The 12,292-nt window shown below is 52.2% G+C and overlaps 1 protein-coding gene across 1 annotated transcript in view; it reads left to right on the top strand.

Moving 5' to 3' along the window:
• The window catches only part of TESMIN (testis expressed metallothionein like protein), an 87,217-nt gene extending 81,838 nt beyond the window's left edge, over window positions 1-5,379 (top strand). The window contains exons 15-16 of the transcript XR_009213576.1: window positions 256-456; window positions 5,221-5,379. The gene's annotated coding sequence lies outside the window, so the exon portion shown is untranslated. The remainder of the gene's footprint in view (window positions 1-255; window positions 457-5,220) is intronic.
• The last annotated feature ends 6,913 nt before the right edge of the window (window positions 5,380-12,292 follow it).

Below are 12,292 nucleotides of genomic sequence, written 5' to 3'. Positions count from 1 at the left end.
GCTGAGGCAGGAGAATCACTTGAACCTGGGAGGCAGAGGTTGCAGTGAGCCAAGATTGCACCATTGCACTCCAACCTGGGCGACAGAGCAAGACTCTGTCTCAAACAAACAAACAAAAAACTTCTGCAAATGAGTATTCTTCCGAATGTTTCTGAATTTTCCCTGCAGTTATACATGCAATTTAAAAAAAAGCTAAATGGAATTTTGCTGTGCTTATTTTTCTACAACTTGCCTCTTTGATTTTATGCATCTCAGATATCTTTCCAGGTGAGGACTGCTGTTTTCTCTCCACGAGCCAGGCATTACTTCACTATGTGGATGACACTCCCAGCTTACCTCCCTCCAGCCATAGACATTTATGTGGTTCCCAGTGTCCTGGGATATAACGGACGTCCTCATGCAAAAGCCTTCTGGAATCAGGTGATGGCATTTTAGCCTGGAACCAGAGGACACAAGGTATGCACACTTCATCCTTTGTTAGAAACTACCAAATTTGGCCGGGTGTGGTGGGTCACACTTGTAATCCCAGCACTTTGGGAGGCCGAGGTGGGTGGGTCACCTGAGGTCAAGAGTTCGAGACCAGCCTGGCCAACATAATGAAAACCCATCTCCACTAAAAATACAAAAATTAGCCAGGCATGGTGGCAGGCGCCTGTAGTCCCAGCTACTCGGGAGGCTGAGGCAAGAGAATTGCTTGAACCCAGAAGGCTGAGGTTGCAGTGAGCTGAGGTCGCACCACTGCACTCCAGCCTGGGTGACAGAGCGACACTCTGTCTCAAAAAAAAAAAAAAAAAAAAAAAAAAAACTACGAAATTACCTTCTGGAAAGACTGCACCCGTTTACAGCCTCTTGGAATCTAAGTGCCTCTTTCCCCAAAGCCCCAGCTGGATGCTAGCAAACTTTTTTTATTTTTTTTTTGAGACAGAGTCTTGCTCTGTCGCCCAGGCTGGAGTGCAGTGGCATGATCTCGGCTCACTGCAATCTCCGCCTCCTGGGTTCATGCCATTCTCCTGCCTCAGCCTCCTGAGTAGCTGGGACTACAGGCGCACGCCACCAAGCCCGGCTAATTTTTTGTATTTTTGGTAGAGACAGGGTTTCACCGTGTTAGCCAGGATGGTCTCGATCTCCTGACCTTGTGATCCACCCGCCTTGGCCTCCCAAAGTGCTGGGATTACAGGCATGAGCCACCGCACCCAGCCGCTAGCAAACTTTTAACATTTTCACCAGTCTGATGAGTGAGACTGCTGTCATTGGCTTGGGCTGCCATAGCAAAGTACCACACGCCAGGCAGCTTGACCAACAGAAATGCACCATCTCACAGTTCTGGAGGCTGGAAGTTCAAGATCAAGGTGTCAGCAGGGTGGGTTGCTTCTGAGGGCTGTCAGGGGAGATCTGCTCTATTTGCCCCTGTTCTGGACATTTCGTATAAATGCAGTCATAAAATCTATGGCCTTTTGGGTCTGGCTTCTTCCACTCACCATGTTTCGAGGTTCACCCATGTTGTAGCATGAATATTTCATCCCTTTTCATGGCTGAGTAATATTCTGTTATATGGATAGAGCACTTTGTTTTTTGTTTATTTTTTATTTTTATTTTTTTGAGATGAAGTTTCACTCTTCTTGCCCAGGCTGGAGTGCAGTGGCACAATCTCGGCTCACTGCAACCTCCACCTCCCAAGTTCGAGCAATTCTTCTGCCTCAGCCTCCCGAGTAGCTGGGATTACAGGCATGCGCCACTAGGCCAGGCTAATTTTGTATTTTTAGTAGAGGTGGGGGTTTCTCCATGTTGGTCAGGCTGGTCTAGAACTCCCAACCTCTGGTGATCTGCCCACCTCGGCCTCCCAAAATGCTGGGATTACAGGCATGAGCCACCACGCCTGGCCGGATAGACCACTTTTTATCCATGCATCAGCTCATCAACATTTGAGTTGCTTCCCCCTTTGGCATTTATGAAGACTGCTGCTATGAACATTTGTGTTCAAGCATCTGTTTGGACATCTGTTCTCAATTCCTATACCTAGGAAGTCAGTTGCTGGGTGATACAGTAGGTCTGTGTTTAAGGAACATTATTTAAATGTTTGATAATTTGTTCATCATGGATATTTCACATTAATTTGGACTTACAAATATTGCACTGGAATATTATTTATCCTGATCACTGAGTTTTTTTGGCACTCTGCACATTTTGTACCCAAGGCAAGAGCCTCACTCACCCAACCCAACCCAACTCCCCAGCGCCCCTCTGCAAGGGAAGAGAGGACAGAGTCAAGCTGTTTCTAGGAGGAAAAGACACCTGGGTGATTCTGTACTTTCTGTTTCCTCTGTCTAGAACATTCCTCTATCTAGAACATCCTTCCTGTTTAGGGTGATCAGCCATCCCAGTTCCCCAGGCTGGAAATCCCTGAGGAGTTTCTTGGGACACAGAATTTTCCAGGTGAAAACCAAAATGTCCCAGGCAAACCGGGACAGTGGGTCACTAATTCCCATCAAATCTCTACTGGCTGCTCCCTCGCCTTCTTTGAAAATCTAGTGGCCAGGCACGGTGGCTCATGCCTGTAATCTCAGCACTTTGGGAGGCCGAGGTGGGCAGATCACCTGAGGTCAGGAGTTAGAGATCAGCCTGACCAACATGGCAAAACCCCATCTCTACCCAAAACCACACACAAAAAATTAGCCAGGCATGGTGGCAGGCACCTGTAGTCCCAGCTACTCAGGAAGCTAAGGCAGGAGAATTGCTTGAACCTGGGAGGTGGAGGTTGCAGTGAGCCGAGATCCTACCATTGCACTCCAGCCTGGGCAACAGAGCAAGACTCAAAAAAAAAAAAGGAAAGAAGAGAGTTTGGTGGTAGGGCATGGTGGCTCATGCCTGTAATCCCAGCACTTTAGGAGGCCAAAGCAGGCGGATCACTTGAGGTCAGGAGTTCAAGACCAGCCTGGCCAACATGGCGAAACCTGGTCTCTACTAAAAGAAAATACAAAAATTAGCCAGGCATGGTGGCACGCGCCTGTAGTACCAGCTACTTGGAGGCTGGGGCAAGAGAATTGCTTGAATCCGGGAGGCAGGGTTTGCAAGTGAGCCGAGATCACACAACTGCACTCCAGCCTGGGTGACAGAGCAAGACTCCATCTCAAAAAAAAAAGAAAAAAGAAAAGAAAAGAAAATCTAGAGGAGCTGCCCAGGCTCTGCCCAACCCCTCCTCCCTGCAGGGTCCTCCTTGACCTTCTGCCACACCTCCCCCAGGGCCTTCCTGCCCACCCGAACCCCAACTTTCCCTGAGCCCTTCCTGATTTTGTCGTTAGCTGCTTCTTTATTCCAAATGTCCCCCTAGGTGACTCAGGCGCAATTAGGTAAATAAAAACACAGAACACGCAGTTAAATGTGAATACCAGACGGACAGTGACTGATTTTTGAGTGTAAGTACGTCCCGTGCGATATTTGGGATGTATCCTACTAAGACATTCTTTGTTTTGTCTGAAATTCCAAATGTATCCGATGCCCTGGGTTCTTGTGCAACCCGCAGTGCCGGGGTCCATGGAAGGTGGGGAGCCCGTATCCTCCAGGACTGAGATACTGAGGTGCAGGGATGAGATCTCCAACAGCAACGCAGGCCACAAGGCTGTCTCGTTGAAAAGTATTTGGGGGTCTAGCGCTGCTCTGAGGAAAAGACCTGCTATGCTCCATATTTTTGTCAAAGAAGACATAGATCTGGCAGAAAAATGGACATAAGCACTGATTAAGAGAAAATCAAGTTGACAGATCCCTAGTGGTAAGAGCTTTCTTCTCCGTGATGCACGAACAACAGAATAAATAGTATCCCTGGGGGGAAGATTAAATTCTCAAACCCTGTTATTGTATTTGAAGAATCAGGCTGACTTCCCAAAGGAAGGACATTGCCAATTACCATCGCCAGGGCCCTCCGTTTCCGGGAGCACAGCTGTCTTGCAAGCTGTCCAGATGGTAGCCCCCTGCCCAGCAGCTGGCCACCGAGTGGGGCTGCATTACCAGGGTGACTGAACACTGTTTGCAGTGCGGACAAGGGTGGGAAGGAGGTTGCTGTGATTTTTGTAGGAAACAAAACACAGGAACAGCTGTCAAACCTGCACTAGGCTTCACCCAGCCACTGCCCAGGCCCCAGCTCAGGGTCCACAGAGCCTGGCAAAGTTCTCCCTCCCAGCCTCCCACGAGCAATGTTTCAGGTATTTATTGCCACATAAGAAATTGCCCCAAAACTTAGTGGCCTAAAACAATATGATTTTGCAGTATGGGTGGGGATAGCTCATTTCTGCTCCATGCAGCATCACTTGGGGTGGCCCCTCCAGGCCTGGCAGATCCACTTTCAAGGAAGCAGACTCATGGCTGGTGAATGAGTGCTGCTTGGAGGCTCAGGCCTCAGCTGGAGACAGTGGCTAGGGCCCTTCATTCTCCTCCATGTAGCTGCTTGGGCTTCCTCCCAGTATGGTGGCTGAGTTCCAAGCAGGAGGAAGCAAAAGGCAGCCTCTTAAAGGCTAAGCCTGGAACTGGCACATCACTTCGGTCATGTTCTATAGGTCAAAGCAGTCATTGTCAAGGCTGACATGGTTTGACTGTGTCCCCACCCAAATCTCCTCTTGAATTGTAGCTTCCACAATTCCCACGTGTTGTGGGGGACCCGGTGGGAGGTAATTGAATCATGGGGGCGGGTCTTTCCCATGCTATTCTCACGATAGTGAGTATGTCTTATGAGATCAGATGGTTTTATAAAGGGGAATTTCCCTGCACAAGTGCTGTTTTGTCTGCCACTGTGTGAGACATGCCTTTCACCTCCCACCGTGATGTGAGGCCTCCCCAGTCACATGGAACTGTGAGTCCATTAAACCTCTTTCTTTTGTAAATTGCCCAGTATCAGTTATGTCTTTGTGAGCAGCAGGAAAATGGTCTAATACACAAGCTCAACCCAGATGCAAGCGGGTAGAGAAACAGACCCCACCCCTCAGTGGGCAAAATCTCAAAGATTTTGGCTCTCTGCTGTACACTCCATTCAGTGCTGCCTGCCCTTCCTTGTCCAGGCCCCACTCTGTAGTGGCCAGCTCCACCTTTGCAAAATGCAGCCCTCACCATAACTCCCTCTTGCTAGGAGGCCTTGGTAGCTTCATTATTCTCTAAGAATCAAGCTCAAATGTTTCATTGTGGCACTCGAGGCCCTCCAATGCCTGACTCTTGCCTGTCTTTGCATCCCTCCAGCTGCCCACCTTCTCCACTCCAAACACTTGATCCACACACCTGGGCCAGACCGTTCCCAGGGACGCACTTCCTTGTTCTGGACACGTGTTATACACGCAGCATGCTTCCCTGCTGGGCTGAGCTCACGGACAGTGACACTGGGTCAGAAGAACTTGAAGCTTTCAGGACAATTAAAAATCACACTCCCGGCCGGGCACGCTGGCTCACACCTATAATCTCAGCACTTTGGGAGGCCGAGGCAGGGGGATCACAAGATGGTCAGGAGATTGAGACCATCCTGGCTAACACGGTGAAACCCCATCTCTACTAAAAATACAAAACATTAGCCAGGCGTGGTGGCACACACCTGTAGTCCCAGCTACTCGGGAGGCTGAGGCAGAAGAATCACTTGAACCCGGGAGGCAGAGGTTGCAATGAGCCGAGATGGTGCCACTGCACTCCTGCCTGGGCAACAGAGTGAGATTCCGTCTCAAAAAAAAAAAAAAAAAATCACACGCCCAACCTCAGCCACATTTTATTATTCTATGTGCACTTAGAAAGCTTTTCAGTTCTCAGAAGTGCAAAGGGCTGACTCACTTTGCCAGTTTGCATGGTTTGCCCAGAGTGGCATTAAGGCCGACTTCTTTGCCCTGTGTCTGAAATACAATCATTTGACTCCTTTGGTCGCTTTTGGGTTTGATTTTTCTTTCTGCGCCTCGCCATGAGGCACAATGGGGTCCATTACAGGACTTTCATCTGCCGTTTTCTTTCTGAATCCAAGTCCTCGGTGGCCCAGAGGCCTCAAGGCACGGCTGGGGGTGAGGGGTGCAGGGCAGGGAAGTGGGGTAGCAGGTGGTGCAGTTCAACGTGAGGCCCAGGCACGTGTTGCGCTGGCGAGGTAGTCTGGGGATCATGCTGGCAGGGGGACTTGCACGGGGACAGGGGCTGCTTTCCCAGTCCCAGAGGATGTATGTGTGTTGATTCAGACTCCAGATGTGGGAAATCTTTTGGCCCATAGCAAAACATATTGCCAGTGTGCAGTTTTTTCGGAGAAACTTTTCAGTTGACACAGTGGGTCCAAGTGGAGAGGGCAGGGGCAGGGCCTCCAGTCTCATCCAGCCCCCACGGTGAATTGTAGGTGACTTTGGGGGTGAAGGCAGGTGGGGAGCTGGATCCAAGACAGCTCTGGCCTTGGGGCTCTGGGTGCCCAGTGGGGTGCTGGAGGGAGTGGAACCTCGTGGAGCCTGATGTGGAAAGTTCAGCCCAGATGGCTGAGCTGTGACCCCAGCTGTGGGTGGACCCTGGGGTGGGCAGATGGAGGAGCACGAATATAGGCGAAGACAGGCCAGTGCTGAGGGTGGGGATCCCTCATCTCCCCCACATTCCTCATCTCTTCTGCACCCCCATCTCCACTGTACCCCTCACCTCCACTGTACCCCTCATCTCTCCTGCACCCCTAATCTCCACTGTACCTCTCATCTCCCCAGCACCCCATCTCTGCTGTACCCCTCATCTCTCCTGCACCCCTCATCTCCACTGTACCCCTCATCTCCACAGTACCCCTCATCTCCACTGTACCCCTCATCTCTCCTGCACCCCTAATCTCCACTGTACCCCTCATCTCCACTGTATGTTTCATCTCCCCAGCGCCCCTCATCTCCACTGTACCCCTCATCTCTCCTGCACCCCTCATCTCCACTCTCATCTCCCCCACACCCTCATCTCCCCCTCACCCTCATCTCCACTGTACCCCTCATCTCCCCAGTACCCTTGTCTCCCCCACACCCTCATCTCCCCCACACCCCTCATCCCCCCACACCCTCGTCTCCCCCACACCCCTCATCTCCCCCACACCCTCGTCTCCCCCTCACCCCTCGTCTCCCCCGCACCCCTCGTCTCCCCCGCACCCTCGTCTCCCCCATGCCCCTCATCTCCTCCGCATCCCTCGTCTCCCCTGATGATTCCTCTCCTCTGTGATGGTCACTTGGAGCTAATGCCTTTTAGGCAGTTTACAGAGGGGGGCTCCAGTATACCCGTGTCTGTTCTGATGCGCATACACATGTGTGCTTACAGGTGTCCTGGGGAGCACACTGGACTCACACCCCAACTTGGTTGTGCAGAGAAAGTGTTTTTTCTTTATTTTGCCTATTAACTAATGTTCCTAGCATCACCCACATTTGTGACAAGTGCCCTGAGCCACATCTCTGATTCCCTCTGTATAAATGCCTGATGGTGGAATTATTCACCAAAGAGTATGAACATTTTGAGGACTCTTGAAATTAGCGGGGAACTTCCTAACTCCATCAGTTCTCCTGCCTCCTCCTGTTAGCTGGAGCTCTCCCCTGGCTGGAAATGAGCCTCGGTGCCACCCCCACCCTTTGTAAGGAATCCAGCCTTGGAGGATGGCAGGGAACGCCTAACTTCTCAGTCTAGAGGCACGATGCACCCCATGTTCATAGCAGCATTGTTCACAGGACCCAGAAGGTAGAAGCACTCACATGTCCAGAAAGGAAGTGTAAGCAAACGGCGGTCTATGCACACAGTGGAGGAAGGCTCAGCCTTAACAGCAAAAAGAGATTCTGACACATGCTACAAAGTGGAGTAAACATGAGAACGTTCATTAGGCTTGCTGAAATAAGCCAGACACAAAAGGGCAGATCTGGGCCGGGCACGGTGGCTCACGCCTGTAATCCCACCACTTTGGGAGCCCGAGGCGGGCGGATCACCTGAGGTCAGGAGTTCAAGACCAGCCTGGCCAACATAGTAAAACTCTGTCTCTGCTAAAAATGAAAAAAAAAAAAAAAAAATCAGCCAGGCGTGGTGGAGGGCACCTGTAATCCCAGCTACTTGGGAGTCTGAGGCAGGAGGATCGCTTGAACCCAGGAGGCGGAGGTTGCAGTGAGCCAAGATGGCACCACTGCACTCCAGCCTGGGCAACAGTGCAAGACTGTGCCAAAAGAAAAAAAAGAACTGTATAAAACAGTAAATATTCTATTATCTATGTTTTCCCACTTTTTTATCAAGTGAATAAAATGACTGGAGGGAATAATTATCCTTGAAGTCATGTGATTCTCAGCAAATTCCCCAAAAAAATTAATATGGAAAAATGTTTTTATAATTTTGAAACCTAGCATCTTAATTCTATGCATTCCCAGCAGAATGGGAAGCGTGGCGATGTCCCAGCCGGTTGGGTGGCGACGCGCGTGAGTAATGCGACCATCATCCGCGATGGCCTTAGCAGGCTGTGGGGCTGCTTAATGGTGAAAATGCTTTTTCATTATTATATAAATTCATGCCTGTCAAGAGAATCATGAGGGCGGCGTGACCCTTTTGATGGCATTATCCTAACTTCTTCACGTCTTATTTCTGGGTCATTGTGATGGAAAGGTTCATAAGTGAGTATTATCATTTAGATTTGAAAATCCCAGCCAACACTTCTCGCACTTAGCTTCACGTTAATAGTGGATCTGAATATGGAATTGTTCCCAGCAAGTCCACAGCACGGTGTCTGGCTCTTTATTTTCTTGGGGTAGTTAGACGGTGTTTCCCCCCAAGGGTCCCTCTGTGGGGGGACTGTGTTGAGTTGGGGGGACACAGGCAGACATCCACAAAGGAGGGAGTGCTCCCCAAACCCATGCCAAGCCCAGGACCCCTCTTCCCTCGTCTCCTCCCGCTTTGTGGTTGGGGGCTGCCCCATGCGCGTTGCCAGCCCGTGTCACTGACCAGCACCTGGACCCTTGTCCATCACCCACCCGTTAGCTGGTCTGCAGTGCCCAGGATTTCTGTGGATGCCCACGCACCCTGCTGGGGTCCCCCTTATGGCTCTGTGCACCCAGTCCCCAGCTGTGTCTGGTGCCCATGGCTCACTACAGCACCCTTTCTGCAGAACTGCCTTCAGCCCATGGGAGCTGCCTGGCTTAGTGAGGCCTGGAGCTTCTGTCTGTGGAGCCCCCGATCAATGGCTGAATGAAAAGCTCAACTTCCTTCCTCAAGATGGGACGACCCTATGGGGCCAATCATACACCAGAGCTTCACAGGGGAGCAGACTGAGGCTGGTCTTGCTGCTTCTGTCCTGCCAGCTTCCTCCACTTCAGGAATCTCCCTAGTGGGCACCCTCGTAAACCACTTAAACCAAAGCCCATGTCCAAGACGCCACTGAAGGGAACCCAACCCAGGGCAGGGGTTCAAAAGACCTGGGCTCCAGTCCTCACTCGAATCAGCTGTGTGCGCCATCCGTGAGCTCACAGTCACTCCCATAACCACCTCTCCTCACCTGCACAGGCCAGTGCCTGGCAGCCTTTCTGGACCATGATGTCCCCCATCCGCAACCCAACCCACCATCACAGGAGTGACCAGGCCAGGCACCTGACTCCAACTAGGGTCAGTCAAGAACTCTCCCTTCAAAATTTGGGACTGGGACTAAGAAAGAGTTCTCTTGGGGGAGCCCAGTCTGAAGAAGGGAAGCCTCCTGCCAGATGTCACTTCCTGCCCTCCAGGTGGCTGGGCGGAGAGAGAGGAAATACAGCCACAGGGCAGAAAGTAGAGCCCGGGACTGAGCAGGTGCAGGCACGCTTCCGTCCCAGGTTCCAGGGCTCCTGAGGCCTGGCTGCCTTCCTGTCCTTGAGGTTCCAGAAATGCACCTGGGAGAAGTCCTCCTTTTCAACTCGTTACTGCAAGTCAATTTTTCTTTTTCCTTTTTTTTTTTTTTTTTTTGGAGACGGAGTCTCAATCTGTAGCCCAGGTTGGCATGCAGTAGCGCAATCTTGGCTCACTGCAACCTCCACCCTCCCAGGTTCAAGCGAGTCTCCTGCCTCAGCTTCCCGAGTAGCTGGGATTACAGGCACACACCACCACACCCAGCTAATTTTCGTATTTTTAGTAGAGACGGGGTTTCACCATGTTGGCCAGGCTGGTCTTGAACTCCTGAGCTCACATGATCTGCCAACCTCAGCCTCCCAAAATACTGGGATTACAGGAGTGAGCCACTGCTCCTCTCCCACCTCAAGTCAATTTTTTTCATATCAGCCACAAATTCCTAAGCCATTCAGAGCTGAAATCATTAACCTCCTCAATAATGAAGAAACAGAGGCTCAGGGAAGTTAAGTAACTTAAGGTAACCCAGGAAGAAAGGGGCAGAACCAGGATTTGAACCCAGGTCAGTGGAGCTCTGGAGACATGACCTCAAGCATGGGCATCCCTGGGCTGCAGTGAACACCCCAGGGCCACCCCACTCCCCTTCCCTGCCTTCCCTCCTCAGCCCCTGGGTTCCATCTCCCACGGGACCAGGGTTTCCACAAACCCAGGCTCTTCACCCAACTGCTTTGAGTCATTGTTATAACTCCAGGCAGGCTGGGCTGCCAAAGAAAGTGGCGTCTCCGGAGATATCAGCTCCATCTGGGAACAGCTCCGCTCATTCGGATAAGACGTTCCCAGAACCCACGTCAGACGTTTCACAGACGTGGGTGCTGCAGCTCCCCGGTGGGGGTCACACCTGCTCCAACTTCTAGCCTGGCCCAGGTTGAAGAGCCCTGGGAGGCTGCCTGTGCCTTGTACTTCAGGTGGGGAAACTGAGGCCCGGCTCCAAGGACCAGCCTGGGCCAGAGTTCAAATCAGGCCTTGGATGGGGGGCGTGGGACTCTGGGTCTGGCTCCTTCCCTCCCAGATCAGCTCCTTCCCTGCTCTCCGTGAGGTCCCAGGATGGATCCTTCCACAACCAAAATTCCATATCCAAAACCATCCAGGCGGACAAGGAGAGGAACAGTTTCCATGGTTCTGAGTGAATACATAGTGTCTGAAGTCTCAATAGTGTCACCACACAATTGAAAAACGAGGCAGGCGCAAGACATCTGTTCAGATCGCAAGTCATTTTAGACTGAGACAAGCATCGTAAGCCTGGAGGGACAACCCCCAGCCTCCCCCCTGAGGAATAGCCCACCCCCGGCTTCCTCCAAGGGATAACTCCCAACTTCCTTTCCAGGGATAACCCCCAGCCTCCCCCACAGGGATAACTCCAGCCTCCCCACCAGGGATAACCCCAAGCCATGACAGCTGCCAGCTTCCCTCATTTTTGTCCCGGTTTCCACCGAGGAAGCCAGATCTGCTCTGCTGCTCAATCACTTGGGACGCCGGCCCCAGGAAGCACCCTTCAGGCCAACAGCCCCCCATGGCATACTGGGGCCTTCCTGCCTCCCTTGTGAGGCCTCCATGTCCTCTGCCTGCCTTTGACCAGGCTCTGAATGCCACCGTATGGTCTCACGGGGTGGTCTTCCTTTTTTTCCACAGGCCATTCCGGGACCCGGGAAAGTCCAGTTAGGCCAGAGCAAAGGTTCGAGGGTTCATGCCAGACATGATGGGGGGCAGGACGCCCCATCCACCAGGGCTCCTCACATCCCCACTTTTAAGGGAACCTGGTTCTCCCGACCCTGCACCAGCCCCTCCCCACACCCACCATACACCTGGGACGCCCTCACTGGAGAAGGGCTTGGCACCCCATAGCCCAGTGTCCCCTCAGGGCCCCCAGGGGTGCAGGGCTGCCCTTCCCTCATCACCCACCCGAGTCCTTCCCAGGCCCTTCCCTAGACCAGCCCAGGGTCCCAGCTGCTCATGGCTCCCCAGGTGCTCCCACAGGTTGTGCCCCCTGCTGTGGTCCTGTGGGAATGCACATGTGAGAACATGGAGGTGTATATGCATGAGTAAGTGTGTGTGGGTGTGTGTGAGCATGAGTGTAGCATGTTTGATGGTGTGAGTGTGCACATAATTCATGCAGGTGTCTGAGTGTGTGCATGAGTGTGGGAGTGCAGAACCTGGTGTCACATGTGTACACAGGGTGTGTGCTGCAGTGCCTTCATAGTGTGTGTGCATGCACGTCTGCCTGGGTAGCTCTGGGTGTGACCTGACCCTTGGGTCACCAAATTCCCTCTGCTTCTGGCTGGTGCAAACAACCTTCCTATCCTTGGCCCTGCCAGCCTCATGTCAAGGAAATCAGGGCTGAGGCCCTGAGGAGGGTGTTGACTCTGGGGGGTGCAGGTCAGAGGGCAATCTGTGCAGGGACTTGGGGTGGGGGCAACTCTTTTCTTCTCCCCAGGTGGTGGCC

Source organism: Hylobates moloch, unplaced genomic scaffold, assembly GCF_009828535.3.
Source record: "Hylobates moloch isolate HMO894 unplaced genomic scaffold, HMol_V3 SCAFFOLD_5, whole genome shotgun sequence".
NCBI classification, from domain to species: Eukaryota; Metazoa; Chordata; class Mammalia; order Primates; family Hylobatidae; genus Hylobates; species Hylobates moloch.
This window is presented reverse-complemented; position numbering and strand designations above follow the sequence as displayed.